This window comes from Anser cygnoides, chromosome 36 (assembly GCF_040182565.1).
Source record: "Anser cygnoides isolate HZ-2024a breed goose chromosome 36, Taihu_goose_T2T_genome, whole genome shotgun sequence".
Classification (NCBI taxonomy): domain Eukaryota; kingdom Metazoa; phylum Chordata; class Aves; order Anseriformes; family Anatidae; genus Anser; species Anser cygnoides.
The window spans coordinates 2,430,057-2,455,925 of NC_089908.1; the positions used below are offsets into that span (position 1 = coordinate 2,430,057).

Consider the following 25,869-nt stretch of genomic DNA (forward strand, 5'->3'; position numbering starts at 1 on the left):
TCAGCCCCAGCAGCAGGAGGAGGCTTTTGCATGGTAAATGCATCTTGCACTGCCTGGAGAGTGGTGCCAAGTGCCCCAAGCATCCCAGACCCCATCCTCCTGCGGCAGCAAGCAAAGCGAGCTCAGACAGTTGTCACTTGGCAGGAGGGGAAGGCACAACTGGAGAAAGAGTCCCGTTATTAACGAGATTACAGCTGTGCTTTCAAAGATGCTCTTTATTTTAAGCCAGAAGGGAGCCATTCAGCCTCATCTGGTGTGAGACAAGCCAGGCTGCGGAGGAGCCCTGCAATATCTTGTCCTCCCAGGCTGATGGCTGGGACTGAGCGGCACAAAGCAGTGGTGCAGCAGCCTTTTCGGTGGGGTGACAGCAGGGACAATGGCTCAGACCCCGCTGGGCTCTTCAGCTACCCGGCTGGCAGAGGGGAAGCAGAGGGGAAGGAGGGTCCTTCACTTTTCCCAGCCTTACAGTTATTCCAGAGACCGAGGAGAAAGTTTTGTCTGGAGTTAGCCAAACTGATTCCCGCAGTGCTGCAGAAAAAGAAGGCATTTAGAGGTTCTTTTATGAGTAATTAATGTCACACTTATTTGATCTCCAGACATGGCTGTGAAAGGGGAAAAGCAAAACCTCTTTTTGCCACTGGCTACATTGTTTCACAGGTACCAGTGGCTGTTTGCTGTGACCCAGCTCTGGGGGTGTACTGGTTCCAGTTAGGACAGAGTTAATTTTCCTCATAGTAGCTGGTAGGGTGCTATGTTTTGGATTAGGATGAGAAGAGCGCTGATAACATGCTGATGTTTTAATTGTTGCAGAGCAGTGTTTACACCAGGCCAAGGACTTTTCGGCTTCTCGCTCTGTCCTGCCAGCGAGCAGGCTAGGGGTGCAGCAGGAGCTGGGAGGGGACAGACCCAGGACAGCTGACCCAAACTGGCCAAAGGGGTATTCCATACCATCTGACGTCATGCTAGACAATATATAGGGGTGGCTGGCCGGGGTGGGGGGCCAGCTGCTCGGGGATAGGCTGGGCATCGGTCAGCGGGTGGTGAGCAATTGCATTGTGCATCACTTGTTTTCTTACACATTATTATTATTAATACTATTATCATCACTATTATTATTATTATTGTTATTATTATATTCCTGTCTTAATAAACTGTCTTTATCTCAACTCACAGGCTTCACTTTCCCGTTTCTCTCCCCCATCCCAGAGAGGGAGGGGGGAGGGTGAGCGAACGGCTGTGTGGTGTTTAGCTGCCGGCCGGGTTAAACCACAACAGTCCTTTTGGCGCCCAACGTGGGGCTCGAAGGGTTGAGATATCTACAGACTTGACCTGAGTGTGTTAAACTAAAATTGGTATAAGTATTGGACCTGCTTAAGAGTTGCTAGTCACGATGTTGATTGCCTTAATCTCCGGTCTGCTGTGCCTGTTTTCCAAATTGAGTTTTACAGCGCGTTACTTTCTGTATGTGCTCCCTGTTGCACTGTTTATCCTTTCCGGGCCCTGGTTTAAGATTGTTATGGTACTGTGCAGTGTAACAATGGCTTATGAAATGATGAAATATCTGGTCACGACTCTAACCTGGTATTTGTACTCAGCACTGACGTCGACTCTATACTTTGGAACCCATATCTCGGAAACTATTAGCAATTACACCTATTGCCTGTTTTCGTCAGGGAGCCAATCTGTGAAGGGGACAGGGGAAGACATGTTTCCCTACCTGTTCACTCTCCCTTTCTCCTTCACCACCACCCTCTTATCCCCCGAGCTAGTTACGGTGGTTCTCCGAGATGTTGAATATCCTTGGGATACTCAGACCAGCCTGCTCTTGTTGTTATGTCTCCTGAATGCGCTTCAGGTTTTGTTGAGGGTTAAACAACTACTTAGGAATCTCATCCGGAGATCTGTCTTGAGGCGGGATAGTTGCGAGTGGCAGGGAGTGTGGGAGGATATGGGCAGGTTTCTAGAGCAGTGGTCACCTCCAGTGTTTTGGACATTCACCCCTGAACAACTGCAAAATCCTAAAAAGCTGGCAGAATGCTTGAAAAAAAGGTGTCATGACTCTGGCAGTTCCAAAGTGACACAAATCACTGTAGCGTGCTGGGGTCGGGCTTGTGCCTATCGAGCTGCAATTGATGCTACTAGCAACCTAGCGACAGCTCCTGCAGCCGCTCCAGCTCCAGCTCCCGCAGCTGCTCCAGTTCCAGCTCCTGCAGCCGCCCCAGCTCCTGCAGCCGCTCCAGCTCCTGCAGCCACTCCAGCTCCAGCTCCTGCAGCCGTTCCAGCTCCTGCAGCCGCTCCAGTTCCTGCAGCCGCTCCAGCTCCAGCTCCTGCAGCCGCTCCAGCTCCTGCAGCCACTCCAGCCCCTGCGGCAGCTCCAGCTCCTGCAGCTGCTCCCACTCCTGTGGCTGGGTCAGAGAAATGAGCTGTAGCAGTGCAAGTTGCCCCTGTAGACAAGGTGAAAAAATGGTATAGAGACTCAGGTCGTTTAGAACGCAGACAGTCTTCTGCTAGGTCTAGGTATAGAGAAGACGAGGCTGGGCCATCAAAGGTGCAGGAGGATGAAGATGAGGATGAGGATGTCGAAAAATCAACAGTAACTACCCGAACCTTATACCAGCGTGAGCTACGAGATGTGCGAAAAGATTTTGGTCGCTGTATCGGTGAGCAGCTTGTCACTTGGCTGCTCCGGTGCTGGGACACCGGAGCCAATTGTGTGGAATTAGAGGGCAAGGAAGCCAGGCGGCTGGGATCCCTTGCTAGGGATGCATGTACTGACAAAGCAATTGGAGATGGAGCACGATCTCGCAGCCTCTGGAGGCGTCTCCTGTCAGCTGTGAAGGAAAGGTATCCCTTCAAGGAAGAACTTGTATGTCTACCAGGCAAGTGGACCACTATGGAGAAGGGAATTCAGTACCTGAGGGAATTAGCCGTACGGGAGGTGATTTATAGGGACCTAGACGATGCACAAATATCCGCAGATCCAGATGAAGTCCATTGTACACGACCCACGTGGCGGAAGTTTGTACGGAGTGCACCATCATCATATTCCAGCTCATTGGCAATAATGGCCTGGAAAGAGGATGAGGAACCCACAGTGGATGAAGTGGCTAAAACACTCCGGCAGTACGAAGGAAACCTCTCCTCTTCCCTACAGGCCTGTGTCTCGGCTGTGGAGAAACTCTCTGAAGAGTTCCACCAGCTAAAAGAGAATACTTTGGAGAAACTTTCTGAAGAGGTCCACCAACTTAAAGAGAATTTATCTTCCCCTCCACCTGAACGAACCAGTGTCCACCAACTAAAAGAGAATACTTTGGAGAAACTTTCTGAAAAGATCCACCAACTTGAAGAAAGATTATTTTCCTCCCCACCTGTACAAACCAGTGTCTCAGCTATTAGGGGTAAACGTTCATCTATGCAAGGAAGACAATATGGTGGGTACACACACCACGCCACCCTGTGGTTTTACCTACGTGACCATGGAGAGGACATGAGAAAATGGGATGGAAAATCTACTGCGACCCTAGAGGCACGGGTACGTGAATTGCAAAAGAAAACAATTGGGAAAAAGGGGTTCTCTGAAACGTTTGCTGCTCCAACTTCCAGCAGGCAGTCCTTTAAACACAGAAACAAAGATTCTGACCAGGACTAGAGGGGCCCTGCCTCCAGCCAGGGGGAGGAAAGGGACAATCGAGTTTATTGGACTGTGTGGATTCGATGGCCTGGCACGTCAGACGCGCAGAAGTATAAGGCTTTGGTAGACACCGGTGCACAATGTACTCTAATGCCATCAAGCTATAAAGGGCCAGAGCCCATCTGTATTTATGGTGTGACGGGGGGATCCCAGCAGTTAACTGTATTGGAGGCTGAAGTGAGTCTAACCGGTAATGAGTGGCAAAAGCACCGTAGCAGCTCTGGGGGTGTCCTGGTTCCAGTTAGGACAGGTTTAATTTTCCTCCTAGTAGCTGGTAGGGTGCTATGTTTTGGATTAGGATGAGAAGAGCGCTGATAACATGCTGATGTTTTAATTGTTGCAGAGCAGTGTTTACACCAGGCCAAGGACTTTTCAGTTTCTCGCTCTGTCTTGCCAGCGAGCAGGCTAGGGGTGCAGCAGGAGCTGGGAGGGGACAGACCCAGGACAGCTGACCCAAACTGGCCAAAGGGGTATTCCATACCATCTGACGTCATGCTAAACAATATATAGGGGTGGCTGGCCGGGGTGGGGGGCCGGCTGCTCGGGGATAGGCTGGGCATCGGTCAGCGGGTGGTGAGCAATTGCATTGTGCATCACTTGTTTTCTTACACATTATTATTATTAATACTATTATCATTATCACTATTATTATTATTGTTATTATTATATTCCTGTCTTAATAAACTGTCTTTATCTCAACTCACAGGCTTCACTTTCCCGTTTCTCTCCCCCATCCCAGAGAGGGAGGGGGGAGTGTGAGCGAACGGCTGTGTGGTGTTTAGCTGCCAGCCAGGTTAAACCACAACAGGGGGTTAACCCTGGTTTGGGGCAGGACAAAGCCCACCAGGAGCCAGTCCCCCCGGGGCTGCAGAGAATGAAGGCACCTAAACCAGCAGCTACCCATATAACGTGAGTGAATCCCACAAAGCTCATCGCAGCTTGATGGCAGCACCTGGCCTCATCCTCCTGGTCCTGGCTCCCCCATTATCCAGGATAACCTGGGGAGACCCCCGAGGAGGCACGATGCTTGGCAGACCCAAGCTGTGCTCTGGCTGGTCAATCGTGGCTTCTCCTTCTGCATTCCCCTGCTTGCAGGTGGTGGAGGAGGCTGGGTGAGCAGATGAGCTTCAGCCCTACAAGAGACAGTGGGCTTCTTTTATTCTGGGGAAGCCAGGCTTGCCCAGGATCAATATAACACCTGGGGTAGGTGTGTGGTCTCTGCACTAGCATACACGGAGGGTTTGGTGCTCACTGTATCCACATTTTCTCCTCTCCAAAACTCTGATTTTCCCTCTGACTTGAAGCCCACCCATCCCAGCTAAATCTGGGAATATTAGTGGTGCATCAGCAGATGACAGAAGGGGACAACCTCAGGTTGCCAGCCTCGCAGGTGTGCACAGAGACTGCCTCTCCATATCTGAAAGGACGGGGGTGAAGATGGCAGCAAAGGGGATTGTCCTTTGATGTGGAGCAATGGATTTCTTTTTCCAAGGAGGAAGGGAAATATTTAGGCTGTATATCCATTCTGGGGACAGTTTTCACATCCCCTTAGCCTTGGGGCAGGTGATGCTGCTGGGAGGGCACCTGGGGGATCATCCAGCAGGAGCTCAAAGTCTGTTTTTGGGTTTGCTCAGTCCCAGCCTCACAGGTCAGTGCTGAATCCCACTGTGGGACCAAGGGCTGCCAGCATCCTCGTCACCCAGGGGGGTGGCAGGGCCACCCTTCCTGCAGTGGGTTGCCCCCTTCCTGTGCTGGGAACAGCACTGGGGAGCCGGAGGTGTTAAGGAATGGAAAGCAGAGCTGCAAACACATTTTCATGTGGGATGCAGAGAGAGGCATCAGATCCCCCCCCCCATCACCCCCTCCACTGCTTTCCAACACACCCCAGCCCCCAGCACAGCTGCCAGGGCAGGGAGGGTTGAGGTTCTCCCTCCCTGCCTCCTTTCAAAGGCCATCTGGGCTGAGGGAGCCCAGGAGCTGCTGTCCCAGGGATGGGGACCTGCAGCATCTCTCCTACATCTTTGTCACCGATGAGCACAACTGGGACTGGGGGACTGGGACATGGCACACATGGATGTCCTCCGGGATGCTGTGGAGGTCCCCAAGCCCCCTGCCTCCCCACCACATGTGGATTGGAAGACCAGCTTGGCCAGGAGTGCAGGGAATCCTCCCCTCCACCTGCCCTGGCTGCCTGGCCCATCCCATCCATGTGATGGTGGCCACGGGCTTGTCCTGCAGCACCCACGCTGCCCAGGCTGTGGGTGGCACTGGCCAGTCCTTGGCACCGGCCTTTATCTTCCCAAATGGGCTCATGGGGTCTGTGGCCATGGGACAGGATGGGACACCAGCCCATGCTGTCCTAAGCAAGCTGTCGGCTTAATTACTGTGTTCAAGGGCTTTTTTTTTTTTTTTCATTTCTTTCTCTCTCTCTCTCTCTCTCTTTTTTTTTTTTTTCCAAATGCTAATAGCTCTGCATTGCACTGGCTACTGATCCCTCATTAATCTGGGCAGCGCTTCACAGCCAGCCGGAGTGACGTTTCGCAGGTGCACAAAGGCAGGCTGCAAAATGCAGACCCCCTGTCCAAAAAAAATTACCATGCACGGCCTTCCTCCAACTTTTGTCTCTGTGTGGCAGGGATGCGGATTAAGGAATTTCTCCCTCTCCCTTTGATGCTGTGTGTCCGTCCATCCCTCCACAACCTCCTCAGTCTGTTCCCCCCCCCCACCTCTCCCTGTCTGTGTCCAGTTGGACCTGCTCCCCGTGTGCTTTCCCATCTGCTGCTGCTGCATTTCTGTGCTCAACCACCCAGGGACTTCTCAGCCACCACAGCAAAGCTGCCCCCTCTTGGATGCATCCCCCAGCTGCCCAGCTCAGAAATGCCACTTGCAAACCCTGAGCTACAGCTCAGGACATCCTATATATGGGGAGAGATGGATGCCATAGTCTATGCCTGCCCTTTTTATCTGCTGTCTAAAGAGCTTAGGGCAGCATCCTAATTCCACGAGCAAGATGCTCCAGCCTGAGTCCTAGGGAACATCCTCACAGGCAAGGCACAGCCTTGACCCCATCATGCCTCCAATGTTCAACTGCAAGCACTCAGCTACAGACTGGCTGCACCCTGGGGGTGGCAGGAATTGCTCCCAAGTGGAAGGGAGCTGGGAGGCTCTTCGGGCTGGAGAAAATGGAGCAGCAGCCAGCAGGACCTCAGCAGGGTTGCTCTGACCCTGGTCGGAGAGCAGGCAAGACAGCTCAGAGGGTGACAAAAGCCCCAGAGAACCCACAAGGCAGCTGGATAACCCCAGTACGTCCTCCCAAGCCCCCTGCTCATTCCCTGCTTCCTAGCCCGGTGGGATGATCTGCTCCTGCCTGGTTCTTGCTTTCCCCAGCCAGGCTTGAACCGTGCAGCTTCAGGCTCCTGCTGTCCCCACTAGCATGATGACCTGGCCATGCTCCAGGACATGCGTGACACATGGATTTAACCTGAAGGACAGGGGAGGTGATTCACAACCCACAGGTTGGTTCCTGTGCTGCTCTACATCTCTGGGTGCCTGGGTCATGAAGGTGTGTCCCCATGAGAAGCAGCTGCAGAGGTTGTCCCCTCTGGTCTGCTGGGCACAGTGGTGAGTGCCCAGAGCCTGACCCTGCTGAGCACCCTGATCCAGCTTGGGTTTGGGGCAGAGGAGGGCTGGAGCTGGGTGGGGTTAATATGGGGCTCGGCCAACACCCAGTGCAGCTTGGAGGCATGCTCAGCCACATCTTGCAGGAGGGACTGGCATCCTCCTTTTCTTTTCCCCATCCTCCCTTATGCCCAGACCTCCTAGAATTTCCCTTTTCACTTATCCTGTAAGTAAAATGGGCTAAAACCCTTTTCCTACGGGACAGGATGGCTCTGCCCACTCCGGGAAGCGAGCATCCAATGCTGGGAATAGACAGTGCCAGGGACCCATGAGCCACTAAACAGGACTGCTACAAGCCTGACCCTGTTTCTGAGATGAGAGGCAGCACATGTGATCCCAGAGCTGGCTCTCTGCCTCTTCAGCATGCTGGAAACACGGGAAAACCCAGCATGGAGCCATATCGGGGTCTGGGGGCTTGCCTGCCCCTGCCCCATGCAAAGCACCCTCCATGCAGGCATTTCCCTGTGCAGGTGGCTGCGGCCACACCCTGCCCCTTGGGTCGTTGTGGGCTGCCTCCCGCCCATCCCTGGGATCAGTGTCACACTGGGGTGGCCCTCAGCAGCCTGCAGCCATGGCCCCTTTCATCTCGCCATCATCCCAAATGAGCGGTGACACCCGGCACTGCCATGGCATGGCTCCAACCGCTCTTCCTGACATCAAGCGGCGGGGTGACGGGGGACAGGGCACGGGGGGGACAGGGAGCAGGCACCATGGCATGCTCTGACCTCTGAGCCTAGCCTAGGAGTAGCAACAGCTGTGCTGGAGCAGTTTTAGGGCTGTTTTAGGCCTCAGGATCATGATTGGAGTGTTAAAGGCACCCATGGTGGCTCAACCCCCAGAGCCTGGCTGAATAATGCGAAACGCTGTGGCTGCTTCCAGCGCTGAAGCCTGCAGAAGGACCCTAAAACCTGCAAGCTCTTTGCCTGGGACGCCAAATAACTGCCAGCACCACCTCTTTGCACTGCACCAGCACCAAGCCCTGGGTGCAAGGAGAGGCAGAGCTCAGCGTCCCCCCCATACAACCCCAAAAATGCATCAGTGGGACAGATGCACACCTTTCTTCCTGCTCCCCTGTGGGTTTGGTAGCAGCTTTGCACCCTGCGGTCAGTGGGAGGCCTTTTGCTCCGTGCCGGCAGATGTGCTGCAGATGTGGGGCTCTGAGCTGGCCAGGCTGGGCTGTGCGAGCAGCCGGGAGCGCAGAGCCTGGTGTGCAGCAGGCTGGATGTGGCACTCGAGGAGGGAATGAGGGCAGAAAGGCTTTCACCCACAGAGAGAAATGCAAAAGTGTCCCCCTCCCTGGTGGGGATCTCCAAAGTGGCTGTAAAAGCTGGGGGGTGAGGTTTGTATACCAGAAGGATTAAATCTGCGCTGAGGTGTTGAGCATGCTGTGTAGGCGAGATGGGAAAAGGACTGCTTATTTCTCAAAGGGGGTTCCTGCCTTTGTGGTACCCCTGCGAGGAGCAGGGTGATGGCACTGAGCATGCCAGTTGCTAGCCAGGCAGTGTTGGTGTGTCACACACCTCCCTGGCGGGGTGCTGCCATGTCACACACCTCCCTGTGTGTGCACAGTCACTGTGCCAGGGCATCCTTGTCCCATGGGGAGGTTGGCTGTGCTGTGCCCCGGGTACCCCAGCAGTGCAGCCCTCCTGGCTTGTTTCTCTTTAGTGTATGGGATGCGATCAAAGACCAGGCAGAAATTTTCAGCTCCATCTTGCTCATGTTGTTGAACCAAGCTCTTAATAAAACTCAGCTGTCGGTGATCCCTGGGGCAGTGGGATGCTGCGCCGCAGTCTGCTCCTGGCAGCATCACCCACCTTGCTGCTGTCTCCTGGGCACTCTTGCCCTGAACCACCCCATCTGCTCCTCCAACTGCACTCCAACTGCAAGCCCTGGCTGGGTGCTGGGGCTCACTGGGCACGAAAGATGCTGTGGCACCTGCCCTGCTTCATGTCCCTGTCCCTGGAGCTGGACAAAGCCACTGGGACCTCGACACCATGCTTGGGCTTGAAGCCATCAGCAGGTTGGGAGGCCAAGCACCATGCCCTCCCTCCCCCCAGAAGATGGGCTGCATCAGACCCCTCATCCCCCCAGACATGTTTATTATCAGCACGTGTCGGCAGAGAAGACAGTTTGCATAAGCCAGGCACGGGGGAAGGAAGAGGCTGCTCAGAGGGGCGCCCACAGCCACACAGGGGTTGGATGCCCCCGTACCCCACACACAGGCAGGGTGGATGGGAAACTAAGCCAGTAGGGTATTAAAGTGTTCACTTAAGGGTTCACAGCGGTACACAGCACAACCTCTGCAATGTGATCCTACAGTGGTCCCTTCAGTGACCCCAGAAGCCCCGAGCAGCCCGTCTCCGTCCCCAGCAGGTCTTGTGGGTGCTGAGCTTTCCTCTGCTGTCAATTCTGTGTGGGTCCCACTGCCACGGGTGCGTGGTTCCCAGAGTTCCAACATGTCTGAGCAGAGCCTGCCCACACATTTACTAGTTTCTGGTGACCTCTAGAGGACGTAGCTCCACTCTGGCTCTGCAAATCTGGGAGCAGGACGGAGCCTCGCTGCACTCTTGGCTTAGCTGCAGCTGGAGCATCTCCCCCTGCACCCCTGTGCTGGGCTCAGTGCTCATGCCTCTGGCCAAAACCACCCCAGAAAAGCCTCCAGGCTGGTTCAGAGGATGTCAAGGGGCATGCGGGTGAAAGGGCTGACTCCCCACCTGTTGCCTTTTGTGCACAGCCAGCTTCAAGCCCAGCCCTTAACACCCTTGTTTTGCCTTTTTGCTGGAAGAGCCTGATAGTCTCACTCACATAAGTGCCATGAGATCTCTTTATCACCCTCTAGCTGGGCTAAACCCCCTGATTGCCTTACACCTCCCAGTGCTGGGGGGCTCCTCTGGCTGCCCCCCACCCCTCTGGGCTGCTCCCCCCGCACTGAGCTGACCCCGCACCCTACTGCCCACAGGTCGAACTGTTGGATGGGACGTCTCACACCATCACGGACGCCTATGCGGGCAAGGAGTACATCATCCAGGCGACCACCAAAGACAATGACATCGGCACATGGAGTGACTGGAGCGTGGCTGTCCATGCCACCCCTTGGATGGAAGAGCCCAAGCACCTCACCACGGAGGCCCAGGTCACAGGTAAGACCCCCCTCTGACACAAACACCCTGCACCTGGGCATCTTGGGGTCCCCCAGCCCTGGGGGTGCCACAGCCCTTCAGCCCATACCTTCACCCCCACTGTGGCCCCAGCAGCAGGTCAGACAGTGGCCCACGAAGTGCTGACTCAGCTTGTCTGCCTCTGGCATCCTACTCACTGGGATGCTCCAAGCGCAATGGGGAAGCTTGGGATTTATTATTATTCGCTGGAGTGCTGCCCCCCTCCTTCTCCAGTCCTACCTCCCCTCCACACCTCCGACCCCGCACAATGGCTCAGAGCGATGCCAATTAGAAATAAAAGCCACGAACAACCCTCTGTTTCTAGGAAAGGGCTGGGACCGTGTCCAAATGCATGTTATCAGCGCTCAGCTTCCCAAAAGGATGGGAGCAGGCCCTGCGCCGGTTCCCCCAGCTGGCACCAGCTGCAGGCTGGCTGGGAAGCACTGGGGGCAGGCAGGGAAGTGCCGGGAGCCGCTCGGTGCCAGGGACATGTGTGTGTGTGTGTGAGCACACACAGGGTGCTTTTCCAGCCAGGAGTGCAGGCACAGCTGGCCAGATGTGCACACGGGGAGGGGGAGTGTGGGCAAAATGCAAATGCTACCTCTGATGGCACCAAGAGCACAGGGTGGGGGTCCCTGGTCCAAGTATGGGGCTGGGTCCCAGCAAGGTTTGGATTGGATTGACAGCAGGTGGCTGCAGGGCACAAGGCAGCTCGGAAGAGGACACACAGGACTGGGGACCCAGGGGTGTGCCATGTCCAGACCCTGCTGGATGGCATTGAGACAGGGCTGGGGACAATGCTGGCAGGGGTGGCTGCAGGTCCTGTGCGGGGCCAGGGGAGGACCAGCATGGGCATGGCACACACTGGGACCTTCTGTGTCCTGTGTGAGAGCAGTGAAAGTCCCATGGACCACACTATCCCGTCTCATCGTCCCAGCCACCCAGTTCAGCAAGCGAGGGGTAATTTGGGGACAGGAAGGTGCCCTGTCCCCGTGGGATGCATCTTGGGGTGCCCCGGCTCCCCTCTCCACCTGTTCTCCCTCCCCACAGAGACGACCAGCGCCAGCACCTCCTATTTCGTGCCACCCCCCACCACTAAAATCTGTGACTGGTGGGCAGTGAGGCCGTGGCAGTGTGTTGGACAGCTGGACTGGTCTTGGCTGCTTATGGTGTCCTCTTTATTTAGTGAGTATGCCCCAAATTGGGAGCATGAGAGATGGGGTTGGGTGCTGGGGGGGGGGGGGTCATGGAGGGCCCAGGGGCTCTGACATGGTTGGGAATTTGACTGCTTTTCCAAATCAGGCGTTCTGGCGGGAATATCTCAAAATGGCTTTTCAAACATTTTCCGCAAAGCCTGCAAAGGGGTTGGGTTTAGATGCCTCGCGCTCAGCAGCGATGGGGCATAAAGGATGTGCCACCATTGCCCTGTGGGCGAGCGTGTGCCACACACCAGGTGCCACAGCCTGTCACTTACCCATGGAGGAGCCATCCCACTGCAACTCCCATGGGCACAGGGTTTTTTGCTCCCCTCTGGCTGTGTCCCCCCATGCATGACATTAGTGGTGGCAATGGGAGAGACGGTGGCACACAGCCAGGGGTGGAAAGGTGGGGTCTGGCCCTGGGAGGAGGACATGGGGGCTTTGGATGCACAGGTTCTAGGGAGGGGTGAATTTCCTCTTGGGAAAAGGTCAGAGCCAGCTTGGCGTGTTCCCAGAGCCACGTCGGTGGCTTCACACAGCCGAGCCCAGAGTGAGACCGGTGACCCCTCTCCTCCCCATCACAGATCCCTGTCCATCACAGCCCAGAGGAGACAACCTCCCACCACCACTGCCACCACCCCCACCACCCTCCCTCCGCCCCCCTCCCGGTTTGAGTCTCTTATCTCTTCAATTTTACGCACGTTGAGGACGTATCACGCTTCTCGCCATCGCTGTGGAGGAGGACAGAGCCGCCTCCGCCCCCGGGGACCTGCCCTGAAAACCTCGCCAAGCCCAGAGAGAGGACACGCACTTGTCCTCCTACCACCCGCCCTGTCCCCTCTCCCAGCAAGGCACAGCAAGCCTGGGCACCGTGCCTCAGCCCCGGACCCTGGGGGTCAGCCCCTCCATCGCTCATACAGCTAACCTGCCACACCAAAGACGTGCCACCGCCACGCCACCACACCGCCAGGACCACACCGCCAGAAGTTCTTTCATGAAGAAGGATCCCATAAGCTGGTTTTGACGTGACCAAGCTCCATTCCCTTCCTTGTTTTTTGTTTTTCTTCCTTTCTTTTCACATCTGAAATTTGAGCAAAACCAAAGCTGTTTGAGCAGACCGAATGAAACCAGACCAGGAATAAGTCTCCTGTTCACTCATGGTTAGCACACTGGCGTTCCCAGCACTGGCACCTGGTAGACTTTACCCAATACCTTTTGGTAGAGATTTATCGCTTCTGAGTGAATCCCCCTTGGAAAATCCCCCAGGCCATCATACACGAGCGGACTGATGCACACTCCCTTTGGGGTCACCTTGCCCCGTGGCTGGGGGGACCAAGAGGGGGCAATCCATGCAGGATGTTAGAAGAGGCCATGATGGAGGGGCCCCTGAGCAGAGGGAGTGGAAGGAGCCTTTGATGTGGAATCTTTCCTTTCACAAACACAATTTGTTGCAGAGGAGTTTTATAAACATGGCTATTGTTGCTCCATTCCTTTGGTGGGAACAGATGGTCCGAGTGCTCTGCTTGGCCCCCTCCCCTTCCCTCACCCCCCACCCCCATTAATAAAGCCCCAGCAAGTCCAGCACCGCTAAGGTTTTCCCAAGGGGGATCAATAAATAAATGTAATAACAACAAAGGAGCCCATGCAGACGAGATTCTGTTACAAAGAGGCCTTGCCCCCCCTCCTTCTTTCCGTGTGGGAGTCGTTGTGTGCAGGCACTCCGGCCAGTCTGGGGAGAGGTTGCTCCATCCCCACCATCCTTGGGATCTTCCTGCTGGCTGAGCTGGGTACCTCCTGGAAGTCCCCATCCTGCCATTGGGAATGGCACCGTGTGATGTCGGTGGCCACCTCACAGCCTAGACCATGGGATGCTGATGGCACATGGCTCTTAGCTCCCCATGGGCATCTTCTTCCTTTGGAAAAGTCACCTGATGACAACGTGGCCCTGGGGACAAACTCAGCCACCAGCCCTAGGAGTGCAACAGGTAGTTAGTTGCCCTCTTATTCCAAGATTTCTTGGCCAAACGGCAGCTCCAGGTCATTTCCCAGCAGGATCCCACCCAGCACAGGGCATCCAGGAACTGGCATCTAGACTCCATCTTGTCTTAGTTTCTGTCTTTCTGGTATTTAATGTTGGACAAAGCCATTTTCTGGGCAGAAAAAAGCAGTGGTGGATCTGACCTGCTCCTCAGTGGCATGGTGTGAGAAAGATCTCGAATAATTTTCTTCAGACAGGCTCTTCTGTGAAGCTATTTTATTCGCGATTGCAATGGCGGGAATTCTGTCAATCAGGAGCTCATTTTAGTAAACTAATCATAACCTTTTATTTCCTATTACCCGAGGCCTGATCACCTCCCCTGTTTCCTCATTGGCTGAGTACTACAGGTTCACAAGCTACTCGACGCTCCTCTATACCATATATGTACAATTTTTCTTCTTTTCAACCCTTTAATTTCTCCTTTCTTATGTTTTGAGAACCTGGGATCTTTGTTTTATTGTTCCCACACTGTTCATCCTGTTTTTCTCAAGCTTCTACCTTATTTTGGAACAGTGAGGCCTTCTACTGCCCACTTATCTACTTAGCATTTCTCCTTATTATGACTACACAACTACCTTGGAATGCAGAAAAGTAATTCTCTACTGCAAAACCACAACTTAGTTTCTCACAACGGTAAGATGTTATGTAGGGCTAGGAACAACAGTTCGCAGGGATTAAACCAGGACTGAGCAATGTACAGATGGGTACCCATGTGGAAACCACCAGCATGCACAGTGATGCCTGTGGGGCTGCAGAGCAGTAGGGCAGCTTCTTCAGGAAGACTGGCAGGATTTGATAGTGTCCACAGCATCTCATCAGGCTCTGAACACTGGAAAAGTCATGCCTGTCACTCTGGTGAGTGGGCTGTCCTTCAGGGGGAGGATGTGACCAGCTCAGTAGTGCTTTCCATGACTCATTTGCTGGGGAAGAGGCTGAGCCTGGAGCAACCCCACAGGCACAGACCAAGGGCCATTGCCTGGACCTTAGCAGTGTGCAGGAGGGGCTGAGCAGAAGATTTGGTCCGGAGGGCCAGCTCCAAGCCCAGCTCCGAATCCCTGCTCCAGGCTGGCTGCTGGCAGCCGTTGTCCCACCTCCTCCCCACCTGCTCCCGCTGCTCGGATGTGACGAGATGTTGTTTTTATCTGTGGAGAACTCCTGCATCTGGGGGTCAGTGGGACAAAACATCTCACACACACACACACACCGCCCCCAACCCCACTTCCCCTCCGAGCTGCCCTGGGAATCCTCCCCCCCAACCCTTCACTCATAAAAAAATTAAAGCTCTCGATATCATCTCACATAAATATGGATTTCAGGCCCCATCAGTCACCAGACACATCCTGTGATGTATAAAGCATGTTTGTTCATTATTTCCCATGGCTATATTAAGGAACAAAGGGAGTCACCCAGGCGGCGGCGAGAACCTTGAGGCACCCTGCCTGTTGCTGTCTCGGACAGAAGATTGAGAGAACTTTGTGTAAACAATATAATTGCAAAACCAATAACCCACTGCCCTATCTTAAGACAAACCGACATGACCAGTTAAGGAGGGGAAAACACCACATACCAAGCAGAGGAAGACTGCTGCCTTCATCCGTGCGACCACCAGAGGGACCGGAGACGACCCCCTCGCAACAGCCGACGCAGCCGCAGTACCAGGAAGGGGGCTACGTAACCCCGGAAGACCTCGGTGATAAAAGGGGACTGCGAAAGGGGGGGGGGGTGCGCACCATTTGGAGGAGCATGGACTCCCCGGCCGCCCAGCGCTGTTTTGCTTGCTGATCACTTACTCAATAAACTAATTCTTTCTGGCTAAAAGAGTAATTTATAACAAATTTGGTGCTGTGACTCGGATAGAGGTACGTCGATCGGGAAGCCTATCGAAGGGGGCGCCCCGCCGATTTCGGCGGCCTTCGCCGGGACTATTCCTGTTCAGGCCCTCTACCGACGAACCCTAAATTTTGGGCAGCAAGCAAATAAAGCCGGCAAAACCCCTAGGTAATCTTTGTGCACGAAGGCCGAACGAAGACCCACGGGGTGGGTAAGTATAGGCCGGTGATCCGTTCGGTTGGGGTTGGTGATCCCAGAGTGCGTCTGTGTGAGACGTCCAATTGCGGGCGAAGCGAGTGCGGACCCCTCAGTAGTGTGGTTCCCACATCCCGCGAGGGACTGGACCACGACAAGGGGGAAGCGGCTGTGTGTGTGTGTGAAGGCGCTCCGGAAGATGGGACAGAAGAAGAGTAAGCCTTCTGGTCCCATGGGAGGGGTAATGCCTAGTGCTAGGTTGCCCCCTATTCCCCCAGATAGCCCCCTGGGGTTAATGATTAAGAATTGGAGTGATTCCCCTTCTAGGCAGGGAAAGGATAAAGTAAAAATGGTTCATTACTGTGTTGAGGTTTGGGGAGGTCAGCAAATTCAAGGCGACCGTCTTTATTGGCCCGTATTTGGATCGTTTGACGACTGTGTGTGCCAAGCCTTAAATGTTTATGTGAATGCAAAGGAACCTTTTTGTTTAGAAGAGAGCGAATATGCGAGCTTCTGGATTGGCTCGGGGAATCGAGTTAATTTGTATCCTTTAAAAGAAAAAGGAGGGGAGGAGAAGCGTAAGAAAAAGAACCGGGAATTGGAGGTCCCGACATCACCCCCTCCCTATATCCTGCCCACAGCCCCTTCAGGGCCCTCTAACTCACAGTCCTCAGGGGAGTCGGACAGTGATGTCGATCCAGTTATCCAGGGACCAGTAACTAGAAGCCGAACTAGAAGGCGAGGGCAGGAATCTCAGAAATCTGAGAGTGTGGGGGGGCTTTATCCGTTGCGAGAAATATCTATGGGAGGTCCGCAACCTGAAATGGGGTATGTGGCGGTCCCCATTAATTCTGGGGATGTCCGCGATTTTAAGAAAGAGATGGGAAGTTTGTTGGAAGACCCCGTCGGAGTAGCAGGACGAGTGGATCAATTCCTAGGACCCAACGTGTATACTTGGGAGGAGGTGCAATCTATATTGGGGATTTTATTTACCTCAGAAGAGAGGGGAATGATTAGGAGAGCGGGGATGCAAATCTGGGATCAGCAGCATCAGCAAGGTCCAGCTGCAGATGTTAAATGGCCACTGCAGAGACCTAATTGGAATAATCAGGACCCTGTACATCGTGGTCATATGCAAGATTTAAGAACCAGTATTATACAAAGAATTAGGGAATCAGTCCCGAGAGGTCACAACATCAATAAGGCCTTTAGTGAACAACAAAAAAAGGATGAAACCCCGACGGAATGGCTAGAGAGGCTGCGTAAGAGCCTGCAGCTATATTCAGGGGTGGACCCGGGGACTCCTGTGGGAGAGGCCCTGTGAAAACTCAATTCGTAGCAAAATCCTGGCTGGATATTAGGAAGAAATTAGAGAAGATAGAAGATTGGCAGGATCAGGGTTTGGACGAGTTGTTAAGAGAAGCACAGAAAGTGTTTGTCAGGAGAGAGAATGAGAAGGAGAAAAAACAGGTGCAAATGATGGTGGCGGCAGTCAGGGAAGGACAGAGGAGAATTGAGTGTAAAAAGGGGTCTGGAGTGGGTTATTGGAGGCCGGTGGGAGACGACAGACCAGTTGACCGCAGGCCGAGGGATGTGACTTGTTTTTATTGTAATAAAAAGGGTCACATGAAAAGGGAATGCTGACGGAGGATGAAAGATGAGAGGATGTTTAAGGAAGATTAGGGGTGTCAGGGGCTCTATTTGCTGGGGACCCGGAATAAGACTGAGCCATTGATAAAATTAAAATTAGGTCCCCAGTGAGAGGAGGTGGAGTTTCTCATAGATACAGGCGCTGAGAGATCTACGGTCCAAGTTCTGCCTCGGGGGTGCAAAATATCAACGGAGAAGGTACAGGTGATTGGGGCCAAAGGGGAACCGTTTGGGGTCCCCGTTATAAAAGAAGTGCTGATTGAATCTAATTCAAAACTGGGGATTAGGGTCTTTACTTTTGGTACCTGAGGCACATTATAATTTATTGGGTAGGGACTTAATAATAGAATTAGGTATAAGTCTGGAAGTAGTAGATAAGGAATTGAAAGTTAAATTGTGTCCTCTGAGAGTAGAGGATGAGCAAGATATAAATCCAGAAGTTTGGTATACTCCTGACAGTGTGGGAAAATTGGATATTGCACCTTTTAAGGTGACTATAACCAACGCAAGTGTGCCAATACGAATTAAACAATACCCCCTGTCTGAGGAAGGCAGACGAGGGTTAAAGCCTGAGATCGAACGATTGCTACAACAAGGGTTATTAGAACCCTGTATGTCCCCCTTTAACACTCCAATTTTGCCAGTAAAGAAAAAAGATGGTAAATATCGGTTGGTTCGCGATTTAAGGGAAATTAATAAAAGAACAGTAACTAGATTTCCAGTGGTAGCTAACCCCCATACCCTGCTAAGTCATTTACACCCGGAAGATTGATGGTATAGCGTGATAGATTTGAAGGATGCATTCTGGGCATGTCCCCTGGAAGAAAAGAGCAGGGATTATTTCGCTTTCGAATGGGAAGATCCGGATACCCACCGAAAACAACAATTGCGGTGGACAGTGCTTCCCCAGGGGTTCACCGAATCCCCCAATTTATTTGGACAAGCATTAGAACGAATTCTGCAGGGTTATGACAGGGTACCAGGAGTAACCTTAGTACAATACGTAGATGATTTATTACTAGCAGGAAAGGATGAAACTGCTGTTAGACAAGCAAGTATACGGCTGTTAAATTTTCTCAGCCTACAGGGATTAAAAGTTACAAAATCAAAATTACAATTTGTGGAGCAAGAGGTAAAATACCTGGGGCACCAGTTAAGTAAGGGAACTAAGAAGTTAGATCCAGACAGAATCAGTGGAATATTGGCTTTAACGTCCCCGCGAACTAAAAGGCAGGTACGGCAATTGCTGGGATTAATAGGCTATTGCAGACAATGGATAGAGGATTATAGTGGAAAGGTAAAATTTCTCTATGAAAAACTCACTAGGGACGGGTTGCTGAAATGGACTAGGGAAGATGAGGAACGGCTGAACAAGTTAAAAGAGAAACTAGCACGCCCCCCAGTGTTAAGCTTGCCAGATTCGAGGAGGCCGTTTTTTTTCTGTTTGTGAACAGCGCAGAAGGCACGGCATACGGAGTGCTGGCCCAAGAATGGGCAGGGAGTAAAAAACCTGTGGCCTATTTGTCTAAATTATTGGACCCAGTTAGCCGGGGTTGGCCAAATTGCTTGCAGGTAGTGGTGGCTGCTGCCTTGTTAGTGGAAGAAGCACAAAAGATCACTTTTGGGGGGGAAATCAAAGTAATATCTCCACACAATATATGCGGGGTATTGCAACAAAAGGCAGAGAAATGGATTACCGATGCCAGATTATTAAAATACGAAGGAATTTTGATTTCCTCTCCAAAATTAACATTAGAAACAACCTCCCTACAGAACCCTGCTCAATTTCTTTATGGGGAACCAAATGAGTCCTTAGGACATAATTGCCTCCGAAACATAGAAGAGCAAACAAAGTTGAGACCTGATCTAGAGGAGGTGGAATTACCCGTCGGTGAACAAATATACGTGGATGGTTCCTCAAGAATAGTTGAAGGAAAACGAAAATCAGGATATGCGCTGGTAAATGGGAAAACATTTGGGATAGTAGAATCTGGACCTCTGAGCCCTAGCTGGTCGGCCCAAGCTTGCGAGCTATATGCCATATTGCGGGCCCTAAAACTGTTGAAGAATAAAAGTGGTACAATATATACAGATTCAAAATATGCTTATGGGGTAATACATACATTTGGTAAAATATGGGAAGAAAGGGGGCTCATCAATTCACAAGGAAAGGGTATAATACATCAGGAATTGATTGCCCAGGTTTTACAAGCTATTAGGGAACCTAAAGAAATTGCTGTAGTGCATATAAAAAGGCATCAAAAGGGCCTCACCCCTCAGGTTAGGGGTAATAACCTGGCAGATCAGGAGGCAAAGAGGGCAGCATTAATGAGTATAAGAATTATAAGAACGAGGAAAGAATGCCCAGACTGTGGAAAAGACTTAAAGGAATTTCCATGTTATGCCTGTTGGAAGGATTTCGGCTTTGATGCCATACAATGTAGTTGCTCGTTCCGGGAAGAGGAGGAAGGGAAAAATTCGCATTGCTACTTACACGGGCCCATATATACATTGCTCTGCTTTACGCAGCCAGAAAAGGATAAAATGGCTCAAATGGGTATAAAAGAGACAGATGAGGGTAAATGGGTATTGCCCAATGGACGGGAAATGCTCCCTAAGTCTGCAGCTTTAAGACTGCTATGGAGGTTTCATGAAAACACTCATTGGGGAGCTCAAGCACTAGTGGATCAATTTGCTACGAGGTATACGTGTATTGGAATATACAATGTAGCAAAACGAGTTGTGAATGATTGCCTTGTCTGTAGGAGAGTGAACACCCGACAAATGAGAAAAAGAGTGTTAGGAGGTCGGGAACTGGCGCACCGGCCTTTTGCTAAAATCCAGCTGGATTTCACAGAGCTTCCAAAAGTAGGAAGGTACAAATACTTATTAGTGATTGTAGATCATCTCACGCGTTTTGTCGAAGCTTTCCCAACGACGAGGACAACGGCCCATGCCATGGTGAAAGTACTATTAGAAAACATTATCCCGAGATACGGGATTATAGAAACAATTGATTCTGACCAAGGTCCGCACTTTGTGTCGAAAGTGTCCCGAGAGACTATGAAAGCTTTGGGGACAAATTGGGAATATCATACTCCGTGGCACCCTCAAAGCTCTGGAAAGGTGGAACAAATGAATGGTGAAATTAAAAAACGACCAACAAAGCTTATGATGGAGACAAAGACCTCCTGGGTGAAATGTTTACCACTTGCACTATTGAATATCCGAACACAGCCCCGAGCCGATGTTGGAATTTCACCTTTTGAAATGCTGTATGGTATGCCTTATGATTTAGAGATGCCATCTGATCACCCCCAGGTACAGGATATCCAATTAACACCTTATTTAATACAGCTTATAAACCGACGGAGGGAGTTACAAGCAAAAGGCTTGGTGGCACAGCGTCCCCCGTTAGATATAGCAATCCATAGGATACAACCTGGAGATAGGGTTCTAATTAAGACATGGAAGGAAACATCTTTAACACCACAGTGGGAAGGCCCCTATGTTGTTTTACTTATCACAGAGACAGCTATCCGGATGGCTGAGAAGGGGTGGACACATGCCAGTCGCATGAGAGGACCAATCCAGACAAGCGAATGGGAAGCGGTCGCAGGCCCTGATGACTTAAAGCTCACGTTGAAATGAACTCGATAAGTATAATATATACTGTCACTGTCTATGTATCGTAAAAAGGGGGAGGAGGGGGACCCTATGTGATCGGTGACAGGTCGAGAGGTCGCGGCTACCCGAGAAACTCCCCTGAAGAACACTACTGCTGCCGAGAAGAACCTGCACCTTGTAGTTCGCCGCAACCGAACTGACAAGCTAGGCAGAGAGTGAAACAGTGGGGAACTGCGTGGCCAGGTAAAGAACTCCGGAAAATGAGCCCTAGCCACTTTTTGCGATACATAGTAATAGGTGTGATTGTTTTCATTGTTCCTGGGTCTGCGCACCCTCATAAACCTGTTATATGGAGTCTAATTAGATGGGAAGATCACCATGTTGTGCAGCAGATAACTACTGCTGGGGGCCCGAGCTTTAAGGTCTTACTGTGTGACCTTGTAACCTGGGGTTGAAATATAGCAAACGTGTTCTAATCAACTAAGCTTCTATATGACTTGCCGAGGCGACCGGCTCCGGGGCAGACGCGTGCTGCAGCAGAGCGCGGGATCGGGACAGGCAGGGCTATTTTTCGGGCATCGAGCCTACGTGAGGGAGCCGCCAGGCACCGGCAGCCCTCGTGAGGGAGGCTGATGAGGCGTAGGCGGAGCCAGCAGCGTCAGCGACAGCATCAGCGGCGGGCCTTTTAAATCGGGCACCACCGCCATTTCAGAGCCACTTGCCGAGGCGACCAGCTCCGGGGCAGACGCGTGCTGCAGCGGAGCGCGGGATCGGGACAGGCAGGGCTATTTTTCGGGCATCGAGCCTACGTGAGGGAGCCGCCAGGCACCGGCAGCCCTCGTGAGGGAGGCTGACGAGGCGTAGGCGGAGCCAGCAGCGTCAGCGACAGCTCCTCCCCCCGGCCGTTCAAAGGCAGCCCTTAGGGAGCGCGAGCGACCAGGGCCGGCAAACAGGGAGTGACGCGGGGGGAGTGACGCGGCAGTTAGCGAGGCAGTTAGCGCGGGCAGGGCGGGCAGGAAGGGCGGAGCGCTCACACACGCCCATAGGGACAACTCCTCTAACGGCACTCTCCCATCAGCTGGGCTGCAATGGTCTCCACCAGGCACGGTGCTTTCTCTAGGAAGTCAGTACACAGCCAGACCGACTGCCCGTCCAAACATGCGGCAGTTCAGGTCTCCGGATGCGGGGAGTGTCTGAGCCTCTTGCTGCCATCGGTGGGAGGCAGAGAGACTGCTTGCGTGAGGTGCGAGCAGGTGGACGACCTGGTCCGCATGGTGGCGGAACTCAAGGAGGAGGTGCAGAGGTTGAGGGATATCAGGGAGTGCGAGCGGGAGATAGACTGGTGGAGCAACTCCCTGCAGGACCGGAGGGAGAGGGACCAGGGTGAGACGCCCCAAAGGGGGATGGACCCCCTGCCTTGTCACCATCGGGCAGAGGGAGGGGACCTGCGAGTTGAGGAGGAATGGAGACAGGTCCCTGCTCGACCTCACAGGAGATGCCCTCCCCTTCTGGCGCCGCCTTCCCAGGTGCCCTTGAACAATAGGTTTGAGGCCCTGGAGCTTGAGAGACCGGTGGGTGAGGATGAGGTAGGAAGCCTACCCAGGAGGATGCCTGAGGTGAGGAAGTTGACTCCACGCCTCAGGACTGCCTCCACCAAGAAAGAAAGAAGGGTGATTGTTGTGGGCGACTCCCTCCTCAGGGGAACGGAGGGCCCTATTTGTCGGCCTGACCCCACACATAGGGAAGTCTGCTGCCTCCCTGGGGCCAGGGTCAGAGACGTTACCAGGAAGCTTCCAAACCTGGTTCGCCCCTCTGACTATTACCCGCTTTTGATAGTCCAGGCTGGCAGTGATGATGCTGAAAAGAGAAGCCTCAAGGCTATCAAACAGGACTATAGGGGGCTGGGACGATTGGTGGAGGGAGCGGGAGTGCAGGTGGTGTTTTCGTCTATCCCTACGGGGGAAGGGAGAGGCACGGAGAGGACACGGAAAGCTCACGTGGTTAATAGGTGGCTCAGAGGCTGGTGCCAGCACAGAAATTTTGGGTTTTTTCACCATGGGGAGCTTTACTCGGCACCCGGCCTGATGGCCCCAGACGGGTCCCTATCTCCAAGGGGAAAACGGATCCTAGGCCAGGAGCTGGCGGGGCTCATAGAGAGCGCTTTAAACTAGGTAAGAAGGGGGACGGGGCTCAAACAAGGCTTGTTGGAGCTGTGCCAGGGGGAAACAATGGCTAGGCCGGGGAAGAAGGTGATGGCCCAGCTGAAGTGCATCTACACTAATGCACGCAGCATGGGTAACAAACAGGAGGAGCTGGAAGCCATTGTGCAGCAGGCAGGCTATGACTTGGTTGCCATCACGGAGACGTGGTGGGACCGCTCCCACGACTGGAGTGCTGCAATGCCTGGCTATCGGCTCTTCGGGAGGGACAGGCAGCACAGAGGGGGTGGTGGCGTGGCTCTCTACATTAGAGAATCTTTTGATGTTGTGGAACTCCAGGCTGGGAATGATAAGGTTGAATCCCTGTGGGTTAGGATCCACGGGAAGGCCGGCAAGGCTAGCATCCTGGTTGGGGTCTGTTATAGACCGCCAAACCAGGATGAGGAGACGGATGAGGAGTTTTATAGGCAACTGACAGAAGTTGCAAAATCGTCGGCGCTTGTCCTCGTGGGGGACTTCAACTTCCCGGACATATCCTGGAAACACAACACGGCACAGAGAAAGCAGTCTAGGAGGTTTCTGGAGAGCGTGGGAGATAGCTTCCTGACGCAGCTGGTCAGTGAACCTACCAGGGGTGGTGCCCCGCTAGACCTTCTCTTCACAAACAGAGAAGGACTGGTGGGAGATGTGGTGGTCGGAAGCTGTCTTGGGCAGAGTGACCACGAAATGGTAGAGTTCTCTATTCTTGGCGAGGCCAGGAAGGGGACCAGTAAAACTGCTGTCTTGGACTTCCGGAGGGCTGACTTTGAGCTGCTCAGGACGCTGGTTGGCCGAGTCCCTTGGGAGGCGGTTCTGAAGGGCAGAGGAGTCCAGGAAGGCTGGGCGCTCCTCAAGAAGGAAATCGTGATGGCACAGGAGCGGTCCGTCCCCACGTGTCCAAAGACGAGCCGGCGTGGAAGAAGACCGGCCTGGCTCAACAGAGAGTTGTGGCTTGTGCTTAGCAGAAAAAAGAGGGTTTATAATCTTTGGAAAAAAGGGCGGGCCACTGAGGAGGACTACAAGGATGTAGCGAGGCTGTGCAGGGAGAAAATTAGAAAGGCCAAAGCTCATCTGGAGCTCAACCTGGCTACTGCCGTTAAAGACAACAAAAAATCCTTTTACAAATATATCAACGCGAAACGGAGGACTAAGGAGAATCTCCATCCTTTACTGGATGCGAGGGGAAACTTAGTTACTAACGATGAGGAAAAGGCTGAGGTGCTTAATGCCGCCTTTGCCTCAGTCTTTAGCGGCAATACCGGTTGTTCTCTGGATACCCAGTGCCCTGAGCTGGTGGAAGGGGATGGGGAGCAGGACGTGACCTTCGCTAGCCATGAGGAAATGGTTGGCGACCTGCTACGGAGCTTGGATGTGCGCAAGTCGATGGGGCCGGATGGGATGCACCCGAGGGTACTGAAAGAACTGGCGGAGGAGCTGGCCGAGCCGCTTTCCATCATTTATCGGCAGTCCTGGCTATCGGGGGAGGTCCCAGTTGACTGGCGGCTAGCCAATGTGACGCCCATCTATAAGAAGGGCCGCAGGGCAGACCCGGGGAACTATAGGCCTGTCAGTTTGACCTCAGTGCCAGGGAAGCTCATGGAGCAGATTATCTTGAGGGTCATCACGCGGCACTTGCAGGGCAAGCAGGCGGTCAGGCCCAGTCAGCATGGGTTTATGAAAGGCAGGTCCTGCTTGACGAACCTGATCTTCTATGACAAAGTGACGCGCTTGGTGGATGAGGGAAAGGCTGTGGATGTGGTCTACCTTGACCTCAGTAAGGCTTTTGACACCGTTCCCCACAACATTCTCCTCAAGAAACTGGCTGCTCGGGGCTTGGACTGGCGTACGCTTCGCTGGGTTAGAAACTGGCTGGATGGCCGGGCCCAGAGAGTTGTGGTGAATGGAGTCAAATCTGGTTGGAGGCTGGTCACTAGTGGTGTCCCCCAGGGCTCGGTACTGGGGCCGGTCCTCTTTAATATCTTTATCGATGGTCTGGATGAGGGCGTCCAGTGCACCCTCAGTAAGTTTGGAGATGACACCAAGCTAAGTGCGTGTGTCGATCTGCTCGAGGGCAGGAAGGCTCTGCAGGAGGATCTGGATAGGCTGGACCGATGGGCTGAGGTCAACTGTATGAAGTTCAACAAGGCCAAGTGCCGGGTCCTGCACCTGGGGCGCAACAACCCCAAGCAGAGCTACAGGCTGGGAGATGAGTGGCTGGAAAGCTGCCTGGCAGAGAAGGACCTGGGAGTACTGGTTGATAGTCGGCTGAATATGAGCCAGCAGTGTGCCCAGGTGGCCAAGAAGGCCAACAGCATCCTGTCTTGTATAAGAAGCAGTGTGGCCAGCAGGTCTAGGGAAGTGATTGTGCCCCTGTACTCGGCTCTGGTGAGGCCGCACCTTGAGTACTGTGTTCAGTTTTGGGCCCCTCGCTACAGGAAGGACATGGACGTGCTCGAGCGAGTCCAGAGAAGGGCGACCAAGCTGGTGAGGGGTCTGGAGAACAAGTCTTACGAGGAGCGGCTGAGGGAGCTGGGCTTGTTCAGCCTGGAGAAGAGGAGGCTCAGGGGCGACCTTATCGCTCTCTACAGTTACCTTAAAGGAGGCT

General features: G+C 53.2%; 1 long non-coding RNA gene and 1 pseudogene across 1 annotated transcript; both read left to right on the top strand.

Annotated features, from left to right (window-relative positions):
- LOC125181732 (ciliary neurotrophic factor receptor subunit alpha-like) overlaps positions 1-12,504 on the top strand; it is a 31,107-nt pseudogene extending 18,603 nt beyond the window's left edge.
- Positions 12,505-13,526: 1,022 nt separating this feature from the next.
- LOC136788413 (uncharacterized) lies at positions 13,527-21,317 on the top strand. Its single transcript, XR_010827208.1, has 2 exons — positions 13,527-15,805; positions 20,969-21,317. It is a non-coding gene; the product is annotated as an uncharacterized lncRNA (long non-coding RNA).
- The last annotated feature ends 4,552 nt before the right edge of the window (positions 21,318-25,869 follow it).